This window comes from Apium graveolens, unplaced genomic scaffold, assembly GCF_009905375.1.
Source record: "Apium graveolens cultivar Ventura unplaced genomic scaffold, ASM990537v1 ctg8786, whole genome shotgun sequence".
NCBI lineage: Eukaryota > Viridiplantae > Streptophyta > Magnoliopsida > Apiales > Apiaceae > Apium > Apium graveolens.
The window spans coordinates 64,429-82,031 of record NW_027421470.1 but is presented as its reverse complement, the minus strand read 5'-3'; the positions used below and the strand labels follow the sequence as shown (position 1 = coordinate 82,031).

The window sequence follows — 17,603 nt, the reverse complement described above, 5'->3', positions numbered from 1 at the left end:
ATTGAATATATAACTAATTCATAAGAACATTGCTAATTCTTAAATCACATAAGCATATAAGAATTAACAATTAAATTAGGAGAATGGTTTGAGAAAACAAACAGAGATTGAATTTAATCTCGAGTCCAGAAAACTGTCTCCTTAAAGCAGTTTCGCCCCGCACCATCCGTGTTCAGCGACCTACTTCCCAGGATAAAACGAGATACTAGTATAATCGATAGATCGAATATACTCTCAGCGAACTTGAACTGAGCCCGAGAATTATCACCGGAATATTGAAAAAATTTAAGACTAAAGAGACCAAAAATGAAAGAGATGACTCTTATTTCCTTGACTTAATAAAACTGGTGCCCTAAGACTCTATTTATAAAGAGAGGCTTGAAATGACTTGTTTTTATTTTCGATGTGGTACATGGTATTTATAAGAAAAACTAAGGAATAGGTTTGTGTTACTCTCGATGTGGTACAAAACCACTTTTCATATTAAAAGGTAAAATTTTGGAACATCAGTTCTCATTCACCTTTTACTCATTTTGAGCGTGTTAATATGCGTTGGAATCCTCTCGAAGAGAAGAATACGTTTCAATAAATACACACCACTAACACATAATGTGTCTCACTCATATAGAGTTTCAAAATGATTCACAACTTAGTCTAAAATACTAAGTTTGTCCAACAATACAAAACCATTTTAACCCTTTCGTTTAATTATTCTCCACACGATCAGTATGGCAGTGTTGGAGAAGTTAAAAAGTAAGAAGATTTTAGCGGCGGCTGAGCTGCCGGAAGAAGTAATACGTTAGGAGATACTTACCCCACGATACATCAATCTAAGGAATTCACTCTTCCACCAAGTTAATGTCGTGTTCCTCGTATGTGGGTTATGGGACTAAGTTTTGATCGTGCAAGTGATGTTTACAAGGTTGTGGTTTTGTCACGTGAGTTAACGCCTAGTAGCGTTTACAGTGTTTACCACTCTAATACCGATTCTTGGATTGATGTATCTGTTCCTCGCAATGTGTATCTTTTTCAAGAAAGAGGAAATTCCCTAGACAATTATATTACTATTGTAAAGGATTGCCCTTATTGGTCATTTAGCAGATATGTGCGAGAACCAATGGACATGGGGCTTTTAAAGGTTTATTTGACTTCTTTGAAGTTTGATTCCGGAAGTAACGAGTTCGAGTTGTTGCCTGAACTTGACTATGTTTTAGAAGTACGTAAAGCATCTCGCCTATTTAAACATAAATTTGTGGATATGAATGATTGTCTTAGTTTGATAGTGTGTGATAATGAAAACTCTTCAGGGTGTATGTTTGATATATATTCTTTGGACGGGGAAGAGGGATGCTGTGTTTGGATTAAGATGTAGATTATTGGGCCACTCGATTTTAGATTTGATTTTGTTGTGTTGCAGGGATTTTATGGTGTTGAGATTGTATTTCATGATTGGGGAAAGTTTTCATGTTATGATTATAGAACAGATACAACAAGCGCATTAGTGCAGATGTTTCCTACATAAGCTGCTCCTTGAGATATACGCCTAGTTTGGTTTTTCTAGAAGGAATGAAGCATGTTTATCTAGCAAACGAAACTCTCAGTACAAGTGGTTGATGCTCTCCCTGGAGATTAATCAATTCATAAAGAAATTGATTTTTTGCTTAAGATCATTTGGCATTTCAGCTTATGCAAAAGTCTTTACATTGAATCTTTTAGTCAAAAGAATTGGAGAGTAGATGTCATTGTGACTGCTTTGTAGTTTGTGATTTAAAATTCTTCTCTTCATTCTGTACTTTGGGTTTGTTGGTTTCATTATTTCTAATAGGGAAAGAATAAATTGATTGTTAGTTTTAGATGATTTTGTTTTCAGTTACTAGTGTTTTTACATTAACCTCGGTTTTGTGAAATTAAATGAATGCAAAATTGAGATTCTAAAAAATCTGCTCGATGGCTAGTTCATATACTTGGTTTAGAAGGGCTAGGAGCAGTTCTGTTGCTGTCTTGCTGCAATATGGTGCAGCTTCTTGTTTTAACTACAGTGCAAGCCATTTGAAGTTCTTGAAGATATATAGGGAGATGGATGCTAAAGCAAACAATGCTGGACCAGATATCAGCAGCTATTATAATTGAGAAGCATATCTTATAATTCAAAATTTTCACAATTGGTCATGGCTGTAACTCCAGTAAAAGGTTTTTTTTTTTTAACATTTCTTAGATAAACGCAAAATATAATAGTTATTGCACTTTACATTATTGCTGTGAAGTTTGATACCCAGAAGTAATAATTTAAAGTTGTCTGAATTTCAATAGTTTGAGTTGTAGTTATAAATTTGTTGATTTGAATAATTTCTTGCTTTTTTTCTAGTAACATACACTCACCAAGCCCTGTTATCTTTGACAAAATAATAATCTTTGATATTTCGTAAAAAAGACGATCGAAATACTACTACAATAATAATCAATAAATGTTGATAATAATTTCTTACTTCACTATTATATTACGGTAAATTTTTAAAGGCTAAGTATTTTTCGTACGGGGACAATACCTTATGTGTTGAAGTAAAATTTACAATATGATATCGCTAGATTTTGTACTTGGGGTCATGTCACGAAGATTTTATGATGGATGTGAAATTGCATTTCATGATCATGAAATGTTCCCATATCGTGACCACACACCGTGTAACGGTAGACATGTACAATCAAACGAATTAGTAATTATAAAATCTTTCTAAAATGATTAATTAGGATGGGAAATTATTGACCACTAAAATATTTAAAATTATTAAATTAGGGTCAACCCTTGAATTCTAAAAAATTAACTTAAAATTTTAATATTTTCAAAACCAAGAAAAAATGTAAAAAAATTTAAAATATTAATAAATATTAAAAATACTATTTTTAAATTTATATTTTATTGTTAAAAATGTAAAATCAAATGTTGTTAATGAAACTCAAAATGGTGGCTTTAAATTATGTAATTAATTAAAAAAGAAAAAATAAACAAAAACGCTATAAGAAAAACGGGATTTTAAAAGTTGGTTGAGTGACATTTATGGTAATAGTACGTGAAAGTGAAGTTGTGGGTCATTTTCATAAAATAATGATATTTGGGACATCTTTCATTAGTTTTTACACCACTCAAATATTGATATACTTAATTTTAATAATAATCCAAACTAAATACCCTTGAATCTTTTGAAACTCACTTAAAATTTTTAAATATTTTAAACCCAATATGGTCAGATTTTGAAATCTCTTTTAAACACAATGTAGTCAAATATGGGTTGGTATCCCTAAATGTCATTTTCGGGATAAAAATGGTTCAAAATATCACTTCTCAAAATAATTGCCCAAAATTCACCTCAAAACACTATATCGTGTAGCATTTAGGCAAAAAGTCCAAAACGCTACATCATGACCTTTGACTCAAAAGGGGATTAATGAACTCTAAAATATTAAAAATTATTGAATTAAGTTACCACTACAAGAAATCAAGACATTTATGACGGTTTTTTTGAACTGGAATCGTCGTAATTGAGGCATTTATGACAGAAAAAATTCGTCGTTTTTGCTCGAGTAGTAAGTTCAATTTTTCGTCACAAAATAAAATTACGTCGGAAATTAGGAAGTAGGGGACTATATTCTCAATAAAATAATAAATCTACTTACGACGGAATATTTCGTCGTAAGTTATCAACATAAGACGAATAATAATATCGTATGTTAGTTACTTACGACGGAGGAAACGTCGTATATTTTCTTGTGAGACCCACAATTGATAAAATAAAACATAAATTTACGACGCATCTATACGTCTTAAATTAGTAACTTACGACGGAGGAAACGTCGTATATTTTCTTGTGAGACCCACCATTGATAAAATAAAACATAAATTTACGACGCAACTATACGTCTTAAATTAGTAACTTACAACGGAATATCGTCGTAAGTTTGTATTTCCTGAAATAGCCAAATTCTGATTTTTCAGTTTTCAACCATTTTTCGTTTCCAATTTAAATTCTATACAATGCTAAACAAAAAAACAATCAAAACTAGTGGAAGAACTCATATCAAAACATCAAAATATATATTACAATATGCTCAAATGACTAAATGGATAACAAATCATACATTCCCACACAACATGGGATAAACAAAAAGATTTGTACAAATGCACCCTAGCAAGAAATGACAATAAATTCAAATTAACCACGGAAGCTTCACTATGACGGTTCTCACATTCAGCTCCCTGTTGACAAGGAAAGAAAATATATTATTACATGCAATTTCTATTCAACAGCAAAAAGTAAAAATATGGTAACTGCTTTCAACTTTTAATTTTGATTTGCTAAATTTATGACAGACTAATGAGGTAACCAATTCAAACAACAACACTCCTACATGTTCACATTCTAAGAAATGTGTGAGGAAAATTTGTACAACTTCCTTAACTTAAATCGTAATGGCCTGATTTCTTGTAGTGGTAACTTAATTCAATCATTTTTAATATTTTAAAGTTCACTAATCCCCTTTTGAGTCAAAGGTCACGATGTATCTTAGAATGATTGTGTTTAATAATGTATAAATTAGTTTTTTGAGCCCAGTTTGTCGATGTCGTGAGTCAGATTTGGACAGGTTTCTACGTAATAGGTTGCTCAACATGAATCGTAATGGTCTGGGAAATCTAGGAATTCTGTATTTGCAGCATAACTTAACATATTACGTCGTAGTTGATCGTCTTTTGTTTGATTTTCCATATTTATTCATTGTTATGCAGTTCAGTCAGCAGTTACAGATAAAGAGAATTTTGCTTCAAATGGTGTTGGTACGTTTCTTGCTGACATTGTCCTGTCATATATAATCTATAAATATTTGATGCAACTAATCTTTGATCTTATATCATTCATCAATTATCAGGTTCTCAGCAAAGTAATATAAGAAGAAATTCAAAATCTAGTAGAACTTTACTATAATATCATCGAGATCTCACCTTGCCAATAGCCGTAAGTTATGTAGACAAACATGTAGTCAACATTTAGAGAATTACATTGATTTATACTGTTTGTGTCTACTTTGTTTCTTTATTTCAGGCTCTGGTAAAGCTCAACTGAATTATAGTCCGTATTGCAATAACAGCCCAATACTATCGTGTATAACTAATCGTGAGTGTTCAGTTATTAATCATTTCTCTATCCAGATTATATATATATATATATATATATATATATATATATTATACTTAAGTTGCTGTTATGGTTTACGAATTGATATTTTTAGGATCAACTCCTACAAAAAATATATCAGCATATCCCGCGTCAAGCAATAATACACCAATTATGTCATCGAGATCTCATAATGTTAGCGCCTGTATGTGGTTTCAAACTTTATTCATATTTTTTGCCCTCGATTTAAGATAATTGATTTAACCATGGGTTTGGTTTTCTACTTTATTAGATGTTTTAATTGATTTTATTTTGCTCAGACTTTGGTCAAGCGATAATGAATCACACACCGCTTTTCAATAACAGCCCAAACATATCATGTTTATTTAATCGTAAGTTATCAGTTCTTATTCCTTGATCAGTAGCAGTCCATTATTATGCTCTACATATTTGCATAATGAATTAATTTCTTTAGGTACCACTCCGCCTTCAAGTGTCAAATCATATATTCCACAAAAACAAACGTCAAAGGCTCATGCTGAATCTGACATTTCAGGTAATGGTGTTCTTCCATTTTTAAACCTGATATATGAGGTAAGGATTTATGACGAATTTACATATTTTTGAATAAATTTATATATTATGTTTAAGTCTTTTCAATAGAATCGAAGAGACGTTACAGAGGCCCTAGCATATCTACAATACTACGTAACAAAGAAAAAACTAAGGAGAATATTGATCCTGCTTCACAGAGTATGAGAAGTTGAATTTTATCAGATTAATCTTATTTTCAGGAATGGTCATGAGAATTTATATTCTGATTTTCCAATTTAATTGCAGATGTTTCACTTTGGCGGAACTCCGAAACGATCGACAACCGATTACCTTCTCACGGCTGCCAGCCTGATTAATAATTTTGACGACGCATAAGATGGAACACATGTGGAAGGGTATTTTTTGAGCTTACTTTGTTCAGAACTAGGAAGGTCTGTCGCATGTAATTAAATGATATTTAATTAATGCACTTTTTTATTTTGGTATTACTGCAGAAGCTGAACTCGTGGATTTGCCTGGGATTGATCTTTGGGATGGTTATGTTAATATTGGTCCACCAACCTCAACATGTGTTAAGTGTGGTGCCCGTATGTGGAACATGGAACAGAACAACAAATCCAACAAAAATAGTTCTCATACATTTTCTCTATGCTGCAAGAATGGACAGGTTCATCTCCCACCTGAGAAACAACCTCCTGAGCCACTAAGATCAAAACTATATGAAAGCGACAGGACAATCCACTTCAAGTTAAACCATCGTCTTTACAATTCATTATTTACGATGTGTTCCAGTGGTGGTAAAATAGATCACAAAATTAACAATAGAGGAGCACCCTATTGCTTTAAGGTCAAATGTCAAATCTTCACCTTCTTGGTAGTATGCTTCCGGCAGAGGGTGAATCTCCCAAATTTTGTGACCTTTGACTCAAAAGGAGATTAGTGAACTCTAAAATATTAAAAATTATTGAATTAAGTTATACACTCTTAAATTTCAAATCGTTTAATTTGATATTTATATTTTTTGGTTATTAGGGTTTAGGGCCCTACCTTTAATCAGGGTATAGGTTCTAGGATTTAGGGTCTAAATGTCCTAAATCCTAAATCTTAAATTGGTGTAATATTTATTAATTTCTTTTTTAATAAATCTAAAATTCAAAAGGGAATTGATAAACACTAAATGTTAAAAATTATTGAATTATGATATATTCTAAATTTTAAAAATATTAAAGAAAAGGAAATATTAAAAACGTAATATTACGAGAGGTTTCTATGTCGCTGAACAACACCTCAAACAAAGTTCAAAATAAGAAAATAAATAAGAGTATACAAAACGTAAGATGAACTAACGTGATATCACTACTAAAAAGTTAAAAGAAAAAAGAACAAAACGCCACATTATGTAAGGTTTTGAATTGTTTTCCAGACGTTACATGATGTATACGGTGAAATAACATTTGGGCCATTATTTTGAGAATTGATTGACATTTTAGACCATTTTATGTTTAGAAGTAACATTTTGATCCATTTCTTTTTGATTTTATAAAATTTAAAAATACCGTTAAAAGGGTACACGTCAAGATACGAGTGAAATAAGAAAACGATTTTTCTAATGTGTGTCCAACGACACACAATATATACTAACTCCCATGAATTTGGTATATTTTAATTGGTACTCTGATTATAAATATTGATGGACCTATTTAAAACAACTCCAACAATCAAAATGCACGATAAGAAAAATACCCTTAAACGCACACATGTCAATGCAGTTTTATCATTTCACCTCCATTTACTCGAAAAGTTAAAAATTGCTCCTTAATATTCAGCTAATACCTACAAAATTTTGGCAAGTAATATTCGTTCAGCAAATCAGCTCGCCCAATCTCTGTAAACACACATCTTTGCAACTAAATTCATCCCGTAGAAGAAATTAAAAAGAAAGAGAACTGCGGCGGCGGAGCAGCCGGAAGAACTAGTCCGCGGGGAAATACTCACTCGACTCCCTGTCAAATCTGCGGTACGTTTCAAATGCGTATCTAAATCATGGTTATCTCTATTCTCTAACCCCCAGTTTGTAAAAAGAGCACCTCGCTTACAACTCTACTCAAAACCCTAATGACTACGACCGTCTCATTGCTAAAAAGCACTATGAACATGATCATGTAGCACTATGATCATGTAACCCATAATTACAAGGTTGTCGTGTTGCCCTGGGATTTGAGTTCCGCTACTGTTTACAACTCTTATTCCGATTCTTGGACTCATGTATTGGTTCCTAATAATGTGCAGCTTCTTTCAAAAAAGAGGGCTCACATAATAGATTCTATGACTGTTGTAAAGGATTGTCCGTATTGGATATTTATTACATTTGCTATAAATAGAAATAATGGTATTGTGCTTTTTATGATAACTTCATTGGCTCTGGTGAAGTTTGATGCCGGAAGTGACGACTTCAATGGTGCACAGAGAGACTGGGTATATTTGGATTTGGTTATGAATCTGTGGATATAAATGATTGTCTTAATTTGATAGTGTATGACCGAAACTCTTCAAAGTGTATGCTTGATATATATTCTTTGAATGGGGAGGATGAATATTGTGTCTGGAGTAAGATTTACAGCGTCGGACCACTCGATTTTCGTTGGGGCCATTCGTTGGTGTCACAGGGATTTTATGGCGTGAGATTGTCTTTCATGATGCTGATGGAATGTTTTTGTGCTATGATAACAAAACGGATACAATCAAGCGCCTTAGTACAACTTCAACAACTGCTTCCAATACTTCCGTCCGAGGCTGCTTTAAATATACCCCTAGTTTGGTTTTGGGCAATGCTCTAGAGTTCCTCGGTGATTGATCAATTCATTAGAAAATTGATCATTTGAACAAGCCTGTTAGAATTCAAACCCTCATATGTATAAGTAAAAGCTGGCATCTAGAATTTGCAAAATAAAAAGTCAGCTATTAAATAAGTATCCAGCTGTGTGTACCAGATAATAAGGAAGAGTACGTGAAATGTAATTGCAGCAGCACAACTATATATTTTCAGGATAAGAGTTGAATGAGGAAGAGTCCAGCAAGATGTCAAACTATTCATATTGTCTAGAAGGATGGAAGCTGCTTGTCATCTGTAAGATCTTAAATGAAGCCCTGCAAATAAGGTAGGCTGATTTGAAGATTGCACAAAACACAGATGCAGGAACCTAGATATTGAAATTTGATATGCTTGTATTAAATGTATGTCTATGTAAGCAATTAGGTCAGCAACAATATTACTTAAGCAATTAGGTCATCATCTCAGAGCCTATAAATAAGGCATTCCTGCATTCTTGTATACAACACCAATAGTGAGGTTCACAGAGAGAAAGAAAAGAGCTAAAGCTCTTGTGAGAGGAAAAAGATTGCAGTGTGTGTAAACACTTATATATATGTATAAGTTGTATTTCTATTATTAAGAAATAAAAGTAATCTGTTATTATTGTGCTGGTGTAAAAATATTATTGAAATATTTTTTGTGTAAAGCCCATCTACGTTTTCAACAAGTGGTATCAGAGCCAGCGTTCCGTTCAAGAAAATGGCGAATATGGTGCAGCCCAACATTCCGAAGTTGACGGCGACAAATTACGGGAATTGGAGTATCCAAATAAAGGTGTTACTCGGTTCCTACGACAATTGGGATATTGTCGAAAGTGGGTTTAATGAGCCCGCAGATGCAACCGCTGAAGCAGCACTTCCAAATGCCGAGAAGACGGCGTTAAAGGAGTCCCGTAAAAAGGACAAAAAGGCGTTGTACACAATTTTTCAAGGTGTTGATGAATCTACCTTTGAAAAAATTTCAGAAGCAAAAATAGCAAAAGATGCGTGGGAGATTTTGCAGAAATCATTCCAAGGCGTGGAGAAAGTAAAAAAGGTGCGGCTCCAAGTTCTTCGTGGCGAATTCGAAAATATTAAAATGAAGGCCTCAGAAAATATTGGTGAATATGTTACTCGTTTAAAAACAGTGACAAATGAGATGAAGAGAAATGGAGAAAGTCTCGATGATGTTCGGGTCATGGAAAAATTACTCCGTTCGTTGATGAGAAAATTTGATTACGTGGTTACTTCTATCGAGGAGTCAAAAGATTTGTCCACAATTTCCATTGATGAGCTAGTTGGTTCACTTCAAGCGCATGAGCAGCGGATGAACCAGTATGATGATACAAGCCATTTAGAAAAGGCGTTGCAAAGTAAGGTGTCCATTGGTGAAAGTTCAAGCAGTAGCAGTTCTGGTCGTGGAAGAGGTGGCTTTAGAGGTGGCTACCGTGGTGGAAGAGGACGTGGAAGACAGTCCTTCAACAGAAGCCAGAACACTGAAGGTTATCGTCCATCTGGCCATGGTCAGAATTTTAGAGGACGAGGACGAGGAGGATTTCAACGAGGTGACAAGTCTCAATTTCAGTGCTATAATTGCAATAAATTTGGCCATTTCAGTTATGAATGCAGATCATCGAAAGTGGAAGAAAGAAGTCATTTTGCAGTAGCAAAAGAAGACAAAGATATTGGCACTGCTATGTTCCTCACTTATAAAGGCGACGAGGAGAGCAAGAAAAATGTTTGGTATCTTGACTCTGGTGCGAGCAACCACATGACGGGCCACAAGGATTTATTTACGGAGATAGACGAGACCATCAGCGGAGAAGTTACGTTTGGTGATTCATCGAAGATTCCAGTCAAAGGTAAAGGTACAATTACGATTGTATTGAAGAATGGTGAGAAAAAGTTTATTAATGATGTTTACCATATACCTGCTTTGAAAAGTAACATCATCAGTCTTGGCCAACTTGTGGAGAAAGGACATTATATACAGATGCAGGATAATTCTCTCGTCATCAGGAATCGGGATCAAGAATTAATTGCAGATGTGGAGATGTCAAAGAATCGTTTGTTTACACTTGATATACAGACGAAGATGCAGAGGTGTTTGAAGACGGTCATTAAAAATGACTCGTGGTTATGGCATTTAAGATATGGTCATCTTGGTTTTTCTGGTTTAAAATTATTGTCAAAGACGAAGATGGTGGACGGCTTGCCAGAAATCAATGAACCAGAAAATTTGTGTGAAGCATGTGTTAAGGGGAAGCAACACAGACAAAGTTTTCCCGTTGGAAAATCATGGAGAGCCAGGAGGCCATTGGAGATAGTTCACACAGATATAGCTGGTCCATTTGATATCCCATCACTTGGAGGTAATAGGTATTACCTAACTTTTATTGATGATTTTAGCAGGAAAAGTTGGGTGTATATCATCAAAGAAAAGTCAGAAGCTCTTGATAAATTCAAGGAGTTCAAAGCACTGGCAGAAAAGCAAAGTGGTCATTATTTGAAGGTACTCAGATCAGATAGAGGAGGCGAGTATACTTCTAATCTGTTCAGAAGTTTTTGTAAAACACATGGAATCAATCATCAGTTGACAACGGCCTATACTCCTCAACAAAATGGCGTTGCAGAAAGAAAGAATCGCACTATTCTTGACATGGCAAGGAGCATGGTGAAAGCAAAGCACATACCGAGAACTTTTTGGGCCGAAGCTGTTCTATGTGCAGTTTATTTGTTGAATCGCTGTCCAACAAAAAGTGTCAGAAATAAAACTCCAAATGAAGCATGGAGCGGGAGCAAACCATCAGTTGGACATCTCAGAATTTTTGGGTGTATTGCTTATGCCCACGTTCCTGATCAGAAAAGAAAGAAGCTGGATGACAAAGGCGAAAAGTGTATTTTTACCGGATATGACAAAAGAAGCAAGGCGTACAGACTCTACAATCCCCTGACGAAGATATTAATCATTTCTCGAGATGTCGAGTTCGATGAATCAGATTACTGGAGATGGAGTGAGGATGAAAGAAAAGTTGCTGGTTTATTTTTCAATGGTGATGACGATGACGGTGATAACCGGAACATTGAAGATGACGGAGACGATGATCAAACTCCTCCACCAAGTCCAAATCAACAAACTTTTGGATCAACACCATCCACGGGAGGAAGCAGCAGTTCAGGGGGAGCGCCAAGGAAAATGCGAAGTTTGGATAATATATATGAAGCAACAAGTCCGGTACAAACTACCTTTGATTATTCATTGTTTTGCTTAATGGCTGAGTGTGATCCAGTTACATTTGAGGAAGCTTCTGAAGAAAGCAAATGGAATAAAGCCATGGATGAAGAAATTGGCGCAATCAAGAAAAATGATATATGGGAGCTCACAGATCTTCCAGAAGGACACAAAGCAATTGGTGTCAAGTGGGTCTACAAGACAAAGACAAATCAGGATGGTGAAGTGGAAAAGCACAAGGCGAGGCTAGTGGCTAAAGGCTACAAGCAGCGATATGGCATTGACTATGATGAGGTATTTGCTCCAGTTGCAAGAGTTGATACCATAAGACTGCTTACAGCAATTGCAGCTCAAAATCAATGGAAGATTTTTCAGATGGACGTGAAGTCGGCATTTCTGAATGGTTATCTTGAAGAAGAAGTCTATATTGAGCAGCCTCCCGAATATGTTCATAAAGGCAAGGAAGATAAAGTCTATCGGCTGAGAAAAGCATTATATGGTTTGAAGCAAGCTCCGCGAGCATGGAATACAAGGGTTGATGAATATTTTCAGAAAAAAGGTTTCGTGAAGAGTCCATACGAGCATGCCCTCTATACAAAGACAAATTCAGGGGGAGATATTATGATCGTGTGCTTGTACGTGGATGACATCATCTTTACAGGAAACAACCCTGGTATGTTTGATGATTTTAAGAAAGTTATGACTAACGAATTTGAGATGACAGATATTGGTCAAATGTCATACTTTCTTGGAGTCGAGGTGAAGCAAAAGAAAGATGGGATTTTTATGTCTCAGAAAAAATATGCGGAGCAAATTTTAAAGAAGTTCAAAATGGAGGAATGCAAGCCGGTGAGCACACCAGCAGAAGCAAGCATAAAGCTCAGAATTGATTCAACGAGGGAGTCGGTAAATCCGACATTGTTTAAAAGTTTGGTCGGAAGTCTGAGGTACCTAACTTTTACTCGTCCGGATATCATGTATGCGGTTGGACTGGTTAGTAGATACATGGAGAAGCCGAAGCAAGATCACTTCATGGCAGCTAAAAGAATTTTGAGATACATTAAAGGTACACTTGATCATGGTTTATTTTACACTCATTCTCAAGATTCAAAATTAGTTGGCTACTCAGACAGTGATTATGGTGGAGATTTGGATGACGGGAAAAGCACTTCAGGTTATGCTTTTCATATTGGTTCAGCAATATTTTTATGGTCATCAAAGAAGCAACAAACAGTTGCTCTCTCAACATGTGAGGCGGAGTATATGGCAGCAGCAGCATGCGCATGTCAAGCTATGTGGCTAGGCTACATATTGGGCGAGTTAAATCTTGCAAAGGTTGATCCGGTTACTATTTATGTGGATAATAAATCCGCTATTTCACTCGCGAAAAATCCAGTATCCCACAGTCGAAGCAAGCACATTAATATTAAATATCATTTTCTTCGAGAAAAGGTAAACGATAAAATTGTGGAATTGGTGCACTGCAGAACAGAAGAAAATTTAGCCGATATTTTCACAAAGCCATTGAAGCCAGAGATATTTCTGAAAATGAAAAAGAAACTCAGAATGCAGAATCGGGTTTGAGGGGGAGTGTTAGAATTCAAACCCTCATATGTATAAGTAAAAGCTGGCATCTAGAATTTGCAAAATAAAAAGTCAGCTATTAAATAAGTATCCAGCTGTGTGTACCAGATAATAAGGAAGAGTACGTGAAATGTAATTGCAGCAGCACAACTATATATTTTCAGGATAAGAGTTGAATGAGGAAGAGTCCAGCAAGATGTCAAACTATTCATATTGTCTAGAAGGATGGAAGCTGCTTGTCATCTGTAAGATCTTAAATGAAGCCCTGCAAATAAGGTAGGCTGAGTTGAAGATTGCACAAAACACAGATGCAGGAACCTAGATATTGAAATTTGATATGCTTGTATTAAATGTATGTCTATGTAAGCAATTAGGTCAGCAACAATATTACTTAAGCAATTAGGTCATCATCTCAGAGCCTATAAATAAGGCATTCCTGCATTCTTGTATACAACACCAATAGTGAGGTTCACAGAGAGAAAGAAAAGAGCTGAAACTCTTGTGAGAGGAAAAAGATTGCAATGTGTGTAAACACTTATATATATGTATAAGTTGTATTTCTATTATTAAGAAATAAAAGTAATCTGTTATTATTGTGCTGGTGTAAAAATATTATTGAAATATTTTTTGTGTAAAGCCCATCTACGTTTTCAACAAAGCCCATACGGCAGTTTAGCTGTGTAAGTCTTCTATTAAATGTTTTATAAGCAAAATTAGAGAGTAGAATGTCATTTTAACTGCTTTGTAGTTGTGGATTAGTATTCTCTTCTCTTCCACCATTCTCCAGCCTGTTTGTTCTTGTATCTATCTTATAACAGGGGAAGAATTTACTATTTATTTAGTTGCATCCAAGTTTATCTTTATGTTACTTTTGCCTCTTCATTTGTTACCTGTAGATTTTACAACTTTTGTTTGAAATATTAAATGAACGCAAAATTTGAAACCTGGTTTACATACATTGTGAATATGTTTGGATTAATTAAATTCGTTGAGAAATTAATCATTTGCTTAAGGTATTTTGGCAATTCAAACTATATATGTATTTAATTAAATATTTACTTGAAAGAGTGGAGGGTAAATAGTACGAGAACTTCTTTGTAGTTGTGGTTTGAAACTTTCCTTCTCTTTTATACTTTGGTTTTCTTGTTCTCAAACTTTTTAACAGGGGAATGATTAATAGCTTGTTACTTTCGCCCAAGTTATACTGTTTCCTTGCCTTTTTTACTTGTATCTGTTTTGGAACTTGATAAGTATTAATGATTTGTTTTCCAGTACGTAATGATTATATCCAAGAGCTGAGCTGGTTTTCGTGAGGATTTTGGGTTGAATTACAATTTTATATATTACCCAATGATTTGAGATAAGACGAAATCAAATTCGGGATTCTTAAAATCTGCTTAATGTCTAGTTTATATAATTTGTCTTTGTGTATGAAGGGCTAGGTGCAGTCAGCTGGCTTGCTCTGCTAATATGGTGCAATCTACTAGATGCTAGTACAATTTATCTAGCGAAGAAAGTTGTTAATAAAATAACAAATATAACATAAAATTATAAAATACATTATGTTTTGGTACATATATATAATCAACTCTATATATTCAGTTTTAGGTATTATTTAAAGTTCATTTTTGAAATGTTATTTTTTTTATTTAACCAACATTGTAAATAAAAAAAAACTAATATAGGCACCCCTTTAATTCATAGGTGCACACCTAATATGTACACGCTAATTAACTCTTAAATACTCTTAAATACATATTAATACCAGCCAATTTACGAGGATAGTTTTATCTATCTTAATTTCAATAAAAGCTAAAATAGAAACATTTTATGGTATGGAAATACTACCAAGACTAAGAAGGAAGAAAACCACGGCGACGGAGCTGCCGGAAGAAGTAGTCCGCCGGGAAATACTCACATGACTCCCCATCAAATCTGTGGTACGTTTCAAATGTGTATCTAAATTATGGTTATCTCTATTCTCCGATCCCCAATTTGTAAAACAACACCTCACTCGTAACACCACTCAAAACCCTAATGATTATGACTGTCTCATTGCTAGTAAGCATAAGTGCATAACAAAATCGTCATTCTTTCTCGGTACAAAGAAACATTAGCACTCCCTTCTGGACGTATCCATTTGGTTGGCTCTGTTCGAGGCCTAGTTTGTCTTAGGGTTGGCAGCAAGTTGTCGTTGTGGAACCCCGTGATACATCAATCTAGGGAATTCTTTATACCACCACCACAACGGCTTCATCGTCATTTTGGGTATCCTATTGGATTCGGTTTTGATCCTGTAAGTGATAATTACAAGGCTGTCCTTGTTTCAAGTAATTCAAGGTTTGCTAGTGTTTACAACTCTGATTCGGATGATTGGATTGATATATCTGTTCCTCATAATGTTTTTCTCAGAAAGAAAAGAAATTTCGTAAAAGGTTATACTACTATTGTAAAGGATTGTCCTTATTGGACATCTGCTGAATATGCTATGGGTATGGGCCATTTGATTGGAGATTTATCTGGAACTTGTTTGACTCAGGTAAAGTTTGATACTGAAAGTAACGAGTTTAAGGTGTTGCCTGAATTTTACTTTGATACCAGTGAACGTGGAGAGACTTGTGCATATAGATCTCAATATTTATGGATATGAAAGATTGTCTTAGTGCTTGTTTGGTATACATTGGGAATTAACTTCCCATGGTAAGTCATATTTCCTATCTTTTTAAAGTTCCTGTTTGGTTAACATGCAGGAACTTGTAATTACAAAACATGTATATATATAGTTATAAGCAAATGTGTCTATGGCTATTTTTTAGGATGGGAAGTGTGGATAACCAAGGGGTGAGTGGGTAAGTAACTTCCTGTATTATATAGGTATTTTAACTTCCTAGGTATTTCTACTTCCTCTATTTTTGACAACCAAACAAGTGTATCATAAATAAATTCCTAAGAAGTTCAAAGTCCTGGATAAAAGTCTGCATACCAAACAACCTCTTAGTCTAATAGTGTATGCCCCTAATTCTTCAAAGTGTATGCTCGATATATATTCTTTAAATGGGGAGGAGGGATCTTGTGTTTGGAGTAAGATGTACAGTACCGGACCTCTCAATTTTACAAGGTCACTTTGGGGTGTGGCACAAGGATTTTATGGTTGTGAGATTGTATTTCGTGCTCACAAAATACTTTTGTGTTATGATCGCAAAACAGAAACAATCAGGCACCTTGGTACAAATTCTAAACCTGTTGATTACTTCAGCTGCTATAGATATACCCCAAGTTTGGTTTTTCTTAAAGGAATGAGGTCAGTTCATCTGACAACTCGAACTCGTCGTGCGTCTGGTCTATGCTCTAGAGTTCCTGGGCGATTAATCAAATCCCTAAAAAATTGATCGTTTCAATGAACAACGACATTCTACAGTTAAGCTTATGTAAGTATTTTATTAATTGTTTACTATCTAGAATCAGAGATTAGGATGTCATTTTAACTGCTTTGTAGTTGTGGGTTAATATCCTATTCTCTTCTTCCATTCTCCAGTTTGTTCGTGTACTTTGCAAGGGAGAAAGTATTAATACTTATTTAGTCGAGTCTAAGTTCATCCTTATGTTGTTCCTTTACAAGGATGCTTAAGATTTGCCAAACACGTTATTTTGGTTGATTACTAGATTTTTATTTATTGTATTGTTAGTTTTATTTATTGATTGTCTAAATATTCAAGTATGATGCAGGCATGAAGCTGTGAATATGGGAAAAGTGATAGCTAGAGGTGGAGGTGGTAACAGCGGCAATGGTGGACTAGATGAAAGTATGTCTAGGATTGAGTTCGATGGTTTTGTTGGCTACTATTTTTGGGCATTGTAGAACTAGTAGAAAGCAACCAATTTTCTCTCGCAAAGTCGGACTATCAAAATTTCTAGTATCCTGGTTTGTTATTATAGACGAACGGTAGAAAAGTTTTTGAAAAATTTTCGTTGGTACTGTTTGGCACTATCATGGATTATACTATATCTAAAACCAGAGGCCTTGAATAATTAGTTGAGCAAAATGCTGATTGGGTCAAAGCCTTTAGTCATTTTCCCAAACTTTTTATATCCAGATTTAAAAATTCAATGGAGTTGCCTCTTTATATTATAAGTTTCTTCTATTTAACATTATTTTAAATTTTGTACATGCCTGAATTTTAGTATATTGGTAAGTTAATGGGCATGTTTGTGTCCTC

At 34.7% G+C, this 17,603-nt stretch overlaps 1 long non-coding RNA gene across 2 annotated transcripts; it reads left to right on the top strand.

Annotated features, from left to right (window-relative positions):
• The first annotated feature begins 15,169 nt into the window (after positions 1-15,169).
• LOC141705334 (uncharacterized) lies at positions 15,170-17,374 on the top strand. Of its 2 annotated transcripts, none has more exons than XR_012568301.1 (2): positions 15,170-15,925; positions 17,113-17,374. It is a non-coding gene; the product is annotated as an uncharacterized LOC141705334 (long non-coding RNA). The 2 variants fall into 2 exon arrangements; XR_012568300.1 differs by having other exon boundaries at positions 15,170-16,086.
• Positions 17,375-17,603: the final 229 nt, after the last annotated feature.